Source organism: Mirounga leonina, unplaced genomic scaffold, assembly GCF_011800145.1.
Source record: "Mirounga leonina isolate KUSES-001 unplaced genomic scaffold, KU_Mleo_1.0 Mir_201, whole genome shotgun sequence".
In the NCBI taxonomy this organism is placed as follows: Eukaryota; Metazoa; Chordata; class Mammalia; order Carnivora; family Phocidae; genus Mirounga; species Mirounga leonina.
This window is the reverse complement of record NW_023270504.1, coordinates 9,831,192-9,846,634: the sequence shown is the minus strand read 5'-3', so window position 1 is coordinate 9,846,634 and position 15,443 is coordinate 9,831,192. Positions and strand designations below refer to the sequence as shown.

The window sequence follows — 15,443 nt, the reverse complement described above, 5'->3', positions numbered from 1 at the left end:
TTCCCATCCCTTCACTAGGTACAAGAATGCGGCACAGTCAAGGCAAAAGGCTGCTGCAGCTGGAAGCTGCCACAGAACCTAAAGTGTGGAAATGTAGAAACATCTCCATCACTGAATTGTAAAACCGCAGGTCATTTACCATCCATATTTGGGCTCAAATCAGTTCCCAGGCGTAGTTCTAACGGCAATTTAGCCTAGATGGTGTGAAGCCAGGGCTCGCTGGAAGACCCCTTCTGCAAAATCATATTGCTATATTTTCCCATCCCTAACTACTAGAAGAGCCAGAAATTCTAAGTCTAGTAAACGTTCATGAAAAACAATCCTTCATACGTTTCTATTTAAAGAACAAATACTCCTGGGTATAGTTAAGTAAAAAAAAAAAAAAATGATAAATTTGTATTTGCTTTCTTTTGTGAAAAGAACTAGGACAATAAAGGAGCCTAGCATGTTTGGGGTAGACACTGGGTGATTTAAAAATGGTTAAAGATGGGACACACCGACAGATTAACTTGGCTTGCTTTTCCGATTGGACTGACGTTGGCATGACCATGGATACTGTAATGAGGAATTAAGACTCTCAGCAGACTCTTAAGGTTTAAAACTTCCCCAGTACTATATTATTATGTTTGTATTTACACCTGGGTAAACACTGTCACTGTTGCTAGAGCATGAAGTATGAAAATCATACAGAAAAATAAGGCATCTGTTGTAACCACTTCTGCTGTTTTCCTTGTTCTAAAATTTGCCTCGTAGCAAGTGCAATAGAACAAAGTTCTGTTCCTGATATAACAATTCCATAAAGCTATTCTGCTTTTGAAAACCATTCTCCACCAGGGCTTGTCCCAGCTACTCTATAAGCGACTGACAATTGCTTCACTCCCCCAGGATTTCTTCACCCCTCCCAGATGCCACCAAAAGAATCACAGAAAGTCTCTCAGTAGCACTTTGCTTCTCAGCGGGAAGCTGTACTGTTTGTGATATCCATTTTGATACAAACCTAAATTAGGCCTCTGGAAATAGGTAATGCATAAAAAGAAGCATTTTGTGTCACCAAATTATTATTATAGGTTACGGTTAACCCTTGGAAGATAGAGGTGAGCTCTGCAGCTCCCCACTGAGGTGACTATTTGTCATGAAATCACAGGCCCTACCTCAAAAGATGTTTCAGGTGAGCTTGTGAGAAGGCAAACTATCTGGTTGACCTATAGGATTCTGATAGCTAGTTTAAGTGGGGAAGCTACGAGAAATGCCAGTTAAACAAAAGGATCAGCACAGCATGGGGAGCCAGCAGTCGGCTAGCACAAGTTTAACAGCTGACAGAGCCTAGAGATGGAGGGAAATGAAAACAGATCAGGATATTTTACTATCAGACAGATTTAAGACTCTTCTCTTTGAAAGCTTTCCTTGCAAAGCCATGCAGAGGGGCAAAAGTTCAGAGCTACGGCTTTTTAAGGGTTGCTTGTGATAAAACTATTAACTAGTCATATGGAGTTAAAATAAATTAGAATATTGAATATACTGATGCTTCTATTTCTTCATACAGTTCAGATGGTAAATAAATTTTGTTTTGAAATTCCTTGCACACAAATTTAAATTTCTGGTCCATAATTAAGATGCAAAGAAATCTAAGAACTCACCCTGAAACTATCCCAGCATCATCATCCTAGCACCAGCTCTTGAAAACATTTGGCATTTGACCTTTTCTAATTTAACCTCTGTAATATTTGATTCTCTCTTATTCTTCTTTCTTCATCACTACATTAAAATAAGCAGGATTCACAACGTTAATAATTATAAACATAACTGAGTTCAAGAATCCAATCAAGGACTGCTTTCTATTAACCTGTAACCTAAAGGAACCACATAGAACACGCGTGACATCTTCCCATCTTTGAGCCCAATTCAGATCACTTTCCGATTAAAAACTGTACAAGAGTCATCATGTCATACAATAATAACTCAGCTTTTCCTTCTTCTTCATGCATTTTTATTCTGTTTTGGTAAAAATTATCACTTGTGCCTGGCTTATCTCATTAAAATAAACAGACACGACTGAGTTCATATCTCTTGAGACACAGTAAACACAATGCAAAATGTAATTCCTCAAATTGGAATAACTGATATTTACTGAATAAATAACTGAATAATTAAAACTTCTTCAAAGTGAGTATCATAGGTTTATGGTGAAGAGCAACAGAATTATTCTGCAACTGGTATCATGGAAAAAAAAACAGCTAATAACCAAAGTTTTATAAGTTTAGTAGACTATGGATACCAGCCAAATTTCATAGCTACACCAGAGCTTTTAGCTGAGTTGCTAAATTTGAAGGCAGAGTAAATGTTCTTCTCCCTTTTCCTAGACAAAACCCATAAAATAATAGGTTCTTTTTAATGTCTAAGAATGTTGTTTAAGTCTCATTCTAGTCAGCAACGAGATCTTCAGTCTCAGAAAAAGCCTAGTCAATCACAATAAGCTGCAGTATATAACATTTTAACATCAAAAGTCCTGGAATCACTCACTTCATAGTGAGGCCATCCTACGATCCCAATACAATCTCATTCAAGGAATTCCGACTAGCTAATTGTTGGCATCCACAGGATATCCAGATATCATCTGAATTCCAGCTACTGAAATTAAATCCCCTATGTTTCATTTTCTAAAATAATCCCTCAATTCAAATATCCAACAGCATGACATCGGGTCACAGCTAAAGCACCTCACTGTTGACAAGACACTCTCTTGAAAGTTTCTGCAGGCTAGGTGTCACACATGGTACATACCTGTGCGATCCATTCCCTGGGAAGTCGCTTTTGGTGTAGCTTCCTCCTTAAAAATATTCCTACACCCATGCTGATTTTGTATCTGTTCAGTTCAAATTTAGATTCATTGGTACTTTTCCATAGTTACATTTCTTGCTCAGTTGATATGTCCTTTTATTTATTCTGAAGTTTTCGATGTAAGACAAACAGGAATACCACCTTCTAAAATTACTACTATCCTACCATCCTCTGATGGAACATTAGTGGGAAGCAATATTCTCCAAAGCTATGAAGCATACACTGCCCTAAATTACATTGCAGTCGCTGCCCTGAGCTCACACATTTTTGAATAGAAAGGCTCCCAGGGATCTCTCTGTACTGACTGCATTTACTGCTTTAAAATATTTTTAACCCAGACGCTGAAGTGCCAGCCTTGCAGTTCCTCATGATAATCCCAGCTTGGGTGGCTGTTCTTAAGGGAAAGCATTCAAAACATTGTAACAGTGCATCAACTTTGACCCTTTTCACTTAAACATGAGACTCTTAAAAAAAGTTTGAATTCCAGAGAGAATCACTGAACTTTGACCTGCTTAAAATTAGTTTTGTTTTAGTGCCTTCATGGTGACTCAACAGGCCTATTTTCCAGACACTTAAGACGTTTCTGCCCCTGAAGATTCCAGTTCAAGTCCACAGCTATGTTTGCTGGTCAGATCAGAACACTTTGTCCCAGGGTTTCAAGCAACAAATTCCCAGATCTCCATCTCTTTGCCAGATGTTGGCATTAGTTGGTATTAAACTGGATCTAAATGCGCGCACACACACACACACACACACACACACACACACTACTCACAATCAGATAATAGGCCCTATTTTTCTTTTCTTTTTTTTCACATACAGTCTTTTAGGAAATAAAGTTTTCCACTCAAAATTCAGTCATGGAGAAATGTTTATCAGGATTATGTAAACATTACTTACTAGCCTAACTCCTACAAGAATAAAACTCCTAACTTTTGGTAAGCAGTAACTACGCTACATTTATAATACAACTTTCTGAATCTACTTTTCTTATTGGGCAACAAAAAAGCTACTGGGATTTTATTTTATAATCCATTACAGATTTTTAAATTTCCAGTGAATAATTATATTGTAAATGAACATTATCACAATATTATGCTTTCCTTCAATGGAATTTCAAAAACAACATTTGTTGTGAAAAACCCATGACAGTTAATAGGTAAAATAAAGTTACCAAAGAACTAAAGGTGTCATACAGTTCATTGTTTGATTTAGTACCTCAAAACTGCTCCCCCTTTTACCTAAAAACTAGCTTTTTTTGCAAAAACAAAACAGCACCCAATTTCATTAATACAATCTAAGATGTTAAATAAGAAGGAAATAACTATTAGTCTAGAACAATTCCTGCATAAATGCTGTGCTTTAAAATTTTTAGAATAGTTGAGGATAAAGGCATTCAGGAAATTTAGTACATTTAGTACTACAAAACCAGTAAAGAAGAAATGCTATCATAGCTAACCAGGATAAAAGAATCAGTATAACACAAATCAGTCTACAAAACTTACATACAAAACATACATACTTAAACAAGAAAACTTTATTGTCTCCAAGAGGTGAGTTAGCGATACTGGAAAGTAGCACAAAACTGAATACGAGACCTTCATATTCGAACATGGCTTTGCACTTAAATCTATCAATTTTCGAAGAGCAACTGGTGACGTTCTTGAAATACAGGCATTTGATCCCTATCGTTAATGTGCAAAGCTGGAAGTCAGAAGCAATAGGGTACAGTGTCACAAAAACTGATCACAGAAAAAATTTATTTGAATTGTTTTCTCTCTCATTAAACAGCACTAATTCCAATTCTAATACTCAGAAAATAAAAACTACTCAACTGAGTCTCTCTGGCAATTATTTCTTTCATTCCCTACCCATTTGAGAAAGAACACAATAAAGATGTTCAACTGGGGGTATATGGTGAATGTTTGGATACATACATTACTACTTCATTTTTATTTTATTCATAAATCATTCAACACACAACATTGTGTGAGTGGTACCAAATGGCCACAAATTTCTTAAATTGAGAAAACATTTGGAATTCAATTATTTTACATTTCAAGCACATGTAACTAGGTTCTTTACTGATGGTTAAGAAAACAAGCACTAATAGTTTCAAAAACTGAGTCAATTACTTATGTGAAGAGGTCAACTAAAATGAAAATTTCAAATGCTACCAAATAGTACCTTCAAATGACATGAAAATAAGTATGAATTATGTAAGATGCTAATAAAAACACACATGTTTACAGATAAGACAGTGAATGGTAGTATTTAGATAAAATTATACAGAGACATTCCCACATAGGGACCATTATCTGAAGAATCTGCCAACATAGGATTAGTATTGTAGTTGCTTTAATCCTTTAATTGTCTTAATGATAAAATATGCTACTAATTGTGTAAGCTATTTTGGCCTTGCATTCCGAAAGACATTATTTGCATTTTTCTTTGTATACGTTGTAAAAACTAACAACCGGTGTCATTAAAAAGTAATGTGACTGGTTTTTATACAAACATACCATGTCATCTACATGTGCTTTCCCTTCATAGGGCTCCCCTTAGAACACCACTCTCTTACCCTAAAGATGCCATCAGCCACAGTATTTCTACCACCTTCTGAAAGTGCTTTCTAAGTCTGTAACACACACACATGCATATACACTTCGAAATATCCTCAATGGTGACAAATTTCATAATTTGAAAGTCAATTTTAGCCATTTTCATCATTTCAGAGAGACATTTATAGCCAACTCTGGTGAATAAAAAAAGGATGATGAATCTTGGTATAAAATACGAATAGAAAGTAATGAGATGGATGTTTTAGTCAGGCTTGCAAATGATTCAAAAGACAATTCTGAGAGGAAGTTTTCCAAAATGTTTTGAACAAGGGCATCATTGGAATCAGGGTTTTGCTTCTCTGGGTGACAATTTTGAAAAACAACATTAATATGAATGCACAAATTATAGCACAATTGTTGTTTTTAAAAATCAAACTCGGTACTTTTCACTCATACTCTGCAAATATGAAATAAGCAGATATGCATTTTCATTAGGATGGTTATATATGTACGTTCTGAAGCTTCCTCTGGGTAACACTAACCATAGGTTCGATTTGCAAAATGTTATATACAATATAAATTTAACTCTTGATCTTTCAATAAAGAACAAAAACCTTTATTTCCACAGATATTTACATCCAACCCCAGTCTGTGGGCTTCTATAAACTTTCTCTCCTATATACAGTCAAAACCTAACAAGAGCTCACTGTGGGATTATGCACAAAAACTGCAAATTTAAACAAGGTGCGATCGTATACTTTTTCACACATTATTGTATCATGCTGCACCAGAACACTAATGTATGCACAGTTCCAAAATAGCTTGGGCTATTACTGCGCAGGCTTGAAAACTACTAAAATCCCAATAAGAGCACTTTTCAAAAACTGTTCCTTCATTATTGCACATTAGTAAAGGTTGCTTTTGCTATTTGTACTCTATAATATAAAAAAATACAGAAATGTGTATGACATTGCCTCATAATTCTGAGGTCTTACTTATTAGACTCTTTGTAGTTATAAGAGTTGTTTCATCAATATAAAGATGACAATGGGACTCAATACTATTTAATCGACTCAATTATGGAACAAATGTGCTTTTTTCCTTATGCTGTCCTACTTTCTTTTAAGTGGCGTTTGAATTATTGATGAAGTTGCAATAAAGCATTTCTTTGTTACACATAGTTTAAAAGTAGAGAATGATGTTTCATGGTTAATTTTTGGACTGATAGTGATAAAATAAACACACTTGTTGTCCTTTCAAAGAAAGTCAATAGCATGGTACAGGCTTAAAAGATTGACTTTTCCTTTTTTTTCTATTGTCTTGAAAATATTTTGTGCTGAAATCATGAATATAAATACAAATATAGAAGGAGAAAATGGTAAGCAAAGTGCACTATAGAAAATACAGGTCCACGTCTTCCTGGGTATTGAAAAGATTTACACCTGTGATAAATTTAGGTTCTGTTTTTCATCAAGCAGGGACATTTCTTATTTAGACTATCTAATCACTACATAAATGATGCCCCATCCATTCCATCTTCCAAACAACAGCCAGAATGATCTTTTTATTTTTTTAAAGATTTTATTTATTTATTTATTTATTTATTTGAGAGAGAGCAAGAGCCGGGGCGGAGGGGAGAGGGAGAGGGAGAAGCAGACTCGCCGCTGCATAGGGAGCCCGACACAGGACTCCACCCCAGGGTCCTGGGATCATGACCTGAGCCGAAGGCAGACGCCCAACCGACTGAGCCACCCAGCAGCCCCCAGAGTGATCTTTTTAAAATGCAAATCTGAATCATTTAATTTGCCCTTGCTTTTTCGATAAAAACCCCAGATCCATGGGAGCAGCATAGGAAGACCCTCCTCCTCCAGCCTCATTCTTTGAAACTTTTGCCCTTCTGTTCTGTACCCCAGCCACTCTGGTCGCCTTAATTCCTCAGCATTCCAAGCGGTAGCCCACATCAGAGTTTGTCCGTGATGTTCCATATTCCATATTCACCCATACCTTCTCCACCTATTTACTTCCCCCATCTCTCTTCATATCCCAGCCAAAATGTCTCTTCCTCCTGGAAGCCTTCTATGACTTCCAGAATAAATCAAGCTACCCTATAACATCTCCTTATAATTTTCCTTTTCTGCCATAATGCACTGCATAGTATTTATCACTAATATAGCACAACTTTCTTAGTCAACCTACATTCACCAAATTACCAGAGTAATCAATATGTTCCCCTCCTTCTGTGAAACTTATTGACCAAGGCACCCTAATGGCAAAAAGTCCACTCTGCACACCCACACACACCCACTTTAACCACTTTAATTGCTGCTTAATCCCAAGTCTGTTTATGTCATTTCTACTTCTTATTGTAATTGGGTAAATTCATTAAATATTACATAGCTAATAAAATATGAGGGCAAATGTTTTTAGTGGCACTAGATTAAATGTTTTGGAAAAAATAAAGGCAAATTGTTTTTAATAACCACTAAAGTTCTCTTTACTTCATAAAACTGGAATAAAACTCAAAAAAATGTACACAAATTCTGCACTTAAATTCCTTGCCAAATGCCTTTAAGCTTTCCTGCCATTTTTAGTAAATCAAAAAAAAAAATGCCATAGACTATATATTATGGGTGTAACTTACCCAAGAAGATGGCAAGGATCATCACTCAGGGGACACATACTTAAAAGCCTTGGGTATACATCAATTAATTGGCAAATTGATAAACAGTGAAACACTGATAAAGCACATTGTTTAAAATCCTAAAATATTTAAAACTTATCACTTCTTTAGTATTCTATGCTTATGTGATTTTTTTAAATTCATAGTCCAGCTACGAGTCATAATTGCAATAAAGAAGAGAACGTCTCTCTATTCTATTTGTTGGCACAATTAGATGATTAACCGCCATCTTTCTCACTAGACTGGAAGCTCCATAAAGGCAGGGACCAAATCTCTTCTGCTTACCTTTGTAACCCCATTACTCAACATTTGTCACATGTGACAAAGAACAGACTTCCAATAAAAATATTTTAAATAAGTGAATAATGGTTAATATTAGTCAAGCACAACATTTTTTATTTTAAATTATTAAGATCAATATGCAAATAGTTGTAAGGAGAATAAGAGCAAGTATGGATGTGATCACCTGAAGATTTCAAGGCACAACCTGTCAAGATAATACATGTCCTTTACTCAATAATGGAGAGGTCATTAGTGTGTACATAAAAAAAATAATAATAAGATTTAATTATTTTTAAAAATAGCACTCTCTAGCATAAGGAAGTTTCTGCCTTTTAATTTACAAATTATCCTTAAGTTTATATAGTTAGGTTTCCTTAGGAACCCGACCATGATTGGATCCTTATTAAGATTTCTGTATACTAGTTCCAAATCTGGCTACCTTTTAATTTTATCTATGATGAAAAGTAATGCTACCTGAGATGTATTTGCTTGCTTCCTTCAAGAAATTCAAAGCAACCAGTATCTTATAAGCACACTATTAAGTATAAAAAGGAGAACACAACTAAAATGAATTTTTATTAACAAAATAAAAGATGTTCATAAAGAAGCTAAGCTATCTGAAGTTCAGACACAAGATGAATCTGGGATAATTCTTTTAAGCTGGGCTGAGTTTTGCCAGAAAAAATGCTTATAAACATGAAAATTCCAAACAGACATGAAGAACTTACTACATTTATGAAAGGTTTTGTCTTTTCAGGTTCTTTATTGCTGAGATGATATAAATAAAAGTATCTTTTAATTATCACATGTAACTGATTTATAAGTTTATGAACCAGAGAAAAATAAGTAAAAGCATTCTGGAATATAAAGCAGGATATGGATCATAAATTACAGCCAGATATACACAGGGGTAATGGTGTCAGTGTGGCCCCAACCTTTTAGTTAATTATGAGGAATTGTTAAACAGGAGGAAATGCTAAGTCATTATGACCTTAACTCCACACACAAATACACACACACACACACACACTCCCTCCACGAGTTTTAAAATATTTTAAAGCATCACAACTGTATTCTAAAACCTGATCTATTTTTTAATACTTGGAGTTCACATGATCTTATTTAAATAGTTACATGGGTCAAACTCAAAAAATGGTCAAAATTTGTCTCCAGTGCAATTTCTCCCCATTTAGTAATTAACTTATTCTCTAGAAATCTAGTTCAGAAGTCTTCAAGGTGCATGCAAAAAATAATATACTGGCGTGCTAGAAAAAAAATTACATATATTTAAATTAGTTGTTCTATAGATACTCTATTCCCTCTTTATCTCAACCCTTTTAATTTCTATTTTTTGATATTTACCACTAGAGTAAAATAATAATCCTTTTAGTAATGGTACACATACATGATCTAAAAAAATTAGGAGACCAGTGAATTAGATGCCAATCTGGGAACCTGAAAAACCTAGGCCTACACTCTTGTGCACATACTGGGCAAGAATTCCTCTTCTCTAACCAATGCACAGAGATACCATTTCCACCACCACATGTCTATGTCCAGTCAGCTCTCCTACGTCCAATTAAAATGTTCCCTTGGCCTCATTCCATAAAGACATTTTATCCAAAGCTAGAAGTTCAAGATGATCCACATGATTTTTCTTTTCTTTTCACCCATTTTGCCCACCCATCTGACAACCATCAGTTTGTTCTCTGTATTTATGGCTCTGTTTTTGCTTTTTGTTTTTTGGTTTGTTTGTTTTGTTTCTTAGATCCCACATATAAATGAAATCATATGGTATTTGTCTTTCTTAGTGTGACTTATTTCACTTAGCATAATACCTTCTATCTAGGTCCATCCATGTGGTCATAAAAGGCAAGATCTCATTCTTTGTTATGGCTGAGTAATATTCCATTGTGTACATATACCACATCTTCTTTATCCATTCATCTATTGATTGACACTTGGGTTGCTTCCATATCTTGGTTATTGTAAATAATGCTGAAATAAATATAGTAGTATGCATATCGTTCCAAATTAGTGTTTTCATTTTCTCTGGGTAAATGCCCAATAATGGAATTACTGTATCATATGGTAATTCTATTTCTAATTTTTTAAGGAAATGCAATACTGTTTTCTGAATGGTTTTATGTTTTCATCTAACTATTAATAGATTGCCACGAGGGCCCTCAATTCACAACAGGAAGAAGTTCATGTTAATGCCATTCTCTCTCTTTTCTTTCATCATTTTGTCACATTATAATCTCATATGCTTCAGGAAATGGATTATGGATTACATTGTCTAATTTTTAGCTAACTTAACCTTCATAAAGTGGACAAAGGTTTCAAAAAGACTTCTTATAAGGGGTACCTGGATGGCTCAGTCGGTTAAGCATCTGACTCTTGACTTGGCTCAGGTCATGATCTCAAGGTCATGATCTCAAAGTCATGAGATCAAGCCCCACTTGAGGCTCCATGCTCAACGGGGAGACTGCTTGAAGATTTTCTCCCGCTCCCCCCCAATTCCCCCCCAAATTAATTAATTAATCTTTAATAAAAAGACTTCCTATAAAACAAAACAAAAATCTAGGGATTTTCAAATAATACTAATGTAAATATAAATGAACACAGGAAAATGGCAAAACTGTATATCTTAGACCACTGCTAGTTCTTTTTTAGCCATATTTCAAGGACAATCTATAAGAATTCAAAAAAACAGAGAGAAAAATTCTCTGGAAAGCTGTGTTTAGTGGATGCTGTGGCATGCTACCTGGTGGCCCACATTTCCCAGCTGCCAGGAGTGTTGGCTGCTGAAGACTCACATCTAAGGCCCTTCCTAAGAACTGTCCTCATCCAAAGTTTACTCCCTTCCCAGGGATGGCCCATATCCAACACCAATGTGAGATTATAGAGGCCTGGCCCCCTTGCCTCAGTTCAGGACATCTCTAAGAAGCCATCCAGTTCCAGAACTTCCCAGAGATTAGCTGAAGCCTCAGGTGTGACATAGTCAACCTCTCCTTAGGCCCATCCTGCTTCTCTCAGCCCCTCAAAAGCCCTCCCAGTAAACCCACTGCACACATATTTACATGTCAGAGTTGGTGTCCAGGGAATTCTGATGTACTACCACTGTTACTTCTACTGTCATTTAAACACAACCTTGTTCTAAATGTTTATTGTGACCTGAATATTAGCTGAAGAACAGCATATGCACATTCTAGAGAACTGTGTACTCTAAAAATTTTACTGATGGGGTACCCCTAAAGTATTAATATGTCACCAAATATGCAAAGACAGCATTTTAACTGCCGACTTAAGGAGCCAGATTTCCATTTTTTGGGTAACACATCATTAGTTCATTCACAAGCAAAGCTGACCATGTTACTCAACACTATAAGGATCCCCATGGCCTACAAGACAGAATCTGGTGCATATGAGTCTATGATAAAAATATCACCTTGATCTGACTACTGTCAACAATCACGGCCTCATCTCAGCTGGTCTCTACTATGTTCTACTGACACCAAACTCTCTGTAATTTCACAAACATACCATGCCATTTCTCACCTCCTCGCCTTTTTACTTATGTCGCACTGCCTGCTTGGAATACCCACCTCCCTTCTCAGAGCACCACTCCCTGCCCTACTTAGCTTAAGTCAGAGCCTTACAAAGTGCAGGTTGCTGGGAGCAGTGTGCCCAAGTGCTGGCAATAAAGGGGTGCAAAGTCTGCAGAAATTTTAAGAAGCATAATATAACTAACTAAAAGCAGTGGGCTTTTTATTATCATCTGGCTCCAACAATTCTAAATTGTGTAAGTAATAAAATGGTCTTTCCCACTGAGGCTGACTGCCCCTAAACCCACCCAGGATGTGCCACTCACCTGTTTTAAGCTTTGACTTAGGAACGCCAGTTAACATTGGACAATCCTAGTAAAACTTTAGGTTTGAATATAGATCATCATTAACTCCAAGAAATCCAAAGAAGTTGTATAAAAGGTAAAAGTAATAAATACATGATATTCTCAGAGATAAACAACATTTACATAGTCAATGTAACTGTTTCCTGAACTGATTTAACCCCTCCTACACACACAAATGAAAGGATGAAATTATATTGGAAGAAAGGGAAAAGGAATATGTGTGGTTTTAGGACAGCAAGGTAGAGGAAGAGTAGAATAACAAAGCCAAATACTAAGAAATAGATAAATAATGTTTTTCCTTAAATAAAAAAAAATAAGGAGTAAACACTTGATTCAGAAATACAGACTTGTGGGGCACCTGGGTGGCTCACTTGGTTAAGCGTCTGACTCCTGATTTCAGCTCAGGTCATGATCTCAGTGTTGTGAGATGGAGCCCCACATCGGGTGTCAGGCTCCACACCTAGTGCTTAAGATTCTCTCTCTCCCTCCCCCCTTGCTCCTCCCACACCTCTCCCTCTCTAAAAGAAAAAAAAGAAAAAAAATACAGAGTTAAAAGAAGTAGCAATGGAGTAGGCATGGTCCTTACTAAGACAGGAGGGCTATTTATTATAGAACTTTGAGTTTACACAATGTACATACATTATCTTAATATGTATTTAACTGACTTATAAAATACCCAACTCATACATTAATTCACTTAGAAGACCCTTCCCAACCTCTCTTCTGTGCTCTCAAATAGTATATCACTACACCCATCACAATGATACATAATTACCAGCTTATGTTACTAGCTCCCCTATCAAATCAAGATTCTTGCAAACAATAACCAAGATTTATTTATATTTGTACCCCCTCGCAAAAGTGATAAAGTTAAATTCAAATCTGAATTCAATAAATATTTACTGAGCTCCAAGTAGGCAAAAGTAGTAATAAGATACAGGTTTCTGATTTCAAAGAGTAACATTTATAACCATAAAATGTCATCATATGGTAGAGCTCATTATGTGCCAAGGATTGTTTTAAGTACTTTGTATCCATTCTCTCGTTGATTCCTCACAACTGCTTATTGATATAATTATCCCCATTTTGCAGATGAGGAATCACAGACTGAGAGAGGTTAAGTAAATTGCCCAGCTCAAAAGAGGTAAATGATGATCCAAAATAGGGGTATAATAATGAACTACAGCATCTACATTCCAAAGCACAAACTCACAATTATATCTCAAAGGATAAGACATGTTCACAACATGCTTACAATACGGTACAATATATAATTAAGTCATAAAAGTGGTTATAGATGTAAATAACGTAAGATCAGAAGGAGAGATCTCCGGTCAGTATATTCTATGAGGATGCTATGAAAAAGCAAATTTTAATTTGGAAATTAAGAGATGGGTAGAGTTTCAGGAAATCTAAATGAAGGGATGATACATACAAAAGGAACACATAGAAATGCGAAGACACATATACAGATGTAGACAGGAAGCACTATATGTTTTGTGTCAAATCTCTCTGCGTGAATAGTCAAGGGCTACAGCGGGTACAGATCCAGCCAGGGGAGATCTCAGGAGACATACAGTCTCATACATCTCTCTTCTGAACATATAAAACATGGAAACAAATGGGTAATTACCAGAGGGAATATCCCAGTAAGTTGCTGGAATGGGGTTGGAAGGCAGAGTTTACAAAGCACCTGAAATTGGGTGACTTTTCATGTTTTTTTCCTGAAGTCCTTCCTCTTGTCTTCATCTCTAACAATACTGCTAGAGTCCAATTCCAAGCCACCATTTTTCTCTTGTGTAAATAACATCAATAGCCTCTCTTAAGTTTGGTCTACATGCTATAGCCACAAATTTTATTAGTTTCTTGCCGAAAACTATTCAGTGGTTTTCTTATCACCCTTTTTGTCAACTTTTTAACATGGCCCATCAGGCTTAATGATCTGATCCCAAACTACTTCTAGAGCCTCATTTCCCAATCACTTGGCTCCAGCTATCCTGGCCTTGTAATTCCAAGAATATACCCTTCCCCCTCTTTGGAATCTTTGCACATGCTGCTCCTCATGTCTCAAAAGTTTTTTGTCTTGTCTTCTTTACCTCATTAGCCATTCTTCAAATGTGACTTCATGGCAGCCTCCTCTGCCCCCCCCCAAATATATCAGATACTTCTCCTATAGATTGTATATACTTCTGTGAAATAGAGTTGCACAATTTGTAATCATAAATGCAGGTAATTGATTAAAGTTTATCTTCCCTCATAGACTTTAAATCCTTGTGTACAAGGTATATGCCTACTCCCTACATCACTGACATTTAACATGGTGTCTGGTTCATAGTAGGTGTTGCATAAATGTTTGTTGATTGCTGAATGAATGAAGGGACAAACAAAAAGAGAAAGCAGAAATATAGACAAGTGGATCAAAAACCAAGAAAAGCCAATTGATGAGCAAATTTGAAGCAGATGGAAAAAGAAACTCTGGAAGAATTCTTTGAGTCCGACAGTGTTCAGGTGTGAGCAGTGGCTTTTTAAGCAATGGGATGGCCTCTGGTGGGAGCATTCTGAGAAGAGCTGATAAGGCTGACACGTTGCAGATCCTTTGGGAGTCATCTGGGAAATTGTGTTCAGCTTGAATCCAGATCAGAAGCAAATTATTCTCAAAGGGAAAAGTTCAAATATGAGCCTGAAAAGATAGAAGACTTGGAGGTAGATTGTAAGACCCTCAAAAACCAGACTTAAGAGTCTGGGTCCCATCTGTGTATAGGATTCAGGCACTTTGAATTTTTGAGAAAGGGGCCATATGATTTAAATAATATGTCAGGAAGACTGACCTGACAGTGGTAAACACAGCAGATTGTAAGGAGGGACACTAGTTTGTGGAACTTCGCAGTAGGTCCGAAATAAGCTGGAAAAAGCCTATCCTCGGGTAATAGAAGTGCATCTATAAAGAAAGGGGGAAATATAAGCATCATTTTGAGGGATGACTCAACAGGACTTAAAATATGCTTCCCATATTACCATAGGTAAAAGCCCAGGCTTCAGAATCGACCACTCTGGGTTCAAGTCTCAATTCCACCACTACACAGCTATGCTACTTTGGGGCAAACTCAATGTTATCTTTATAATGGGGCAACGTTTACATCTACATTAGAGAAGTACTGGGAAGAATCAA

At 36.3% G+C, this 15,443-nt stretch overlaps 1 protein-coding gene across 4 annotated transcripts in view; it reads right to left on the bottom strand.

The window, feature by feature from the left end:
- The window catches only part of SOX5 (SRY-box transcription factor 5), a 1,007,739-nt gene that overhangs the window by 979,315 nt on the left and 12,981 nt on the right, over positions 1–15,443 (bottom strand). For 2 of the 4 annotated variants that reach the window (XM_035028070.1, XM_035028073.1), the window contains exon 1: positions 2,782–3,846. The exons of 1 other annotated variant lie outside the window; for it this stretch is intronic. The gene's annotated coding sequence lies outside the window, so the exon portion shown is untranslated. Of the gene's footprint in view, positions 1–1,637; positions 3,847–15,443 lie in introns of those variants that run through there. One more of the 4 variants, XM_035028069.1, reaches the window with a different exon arrangement.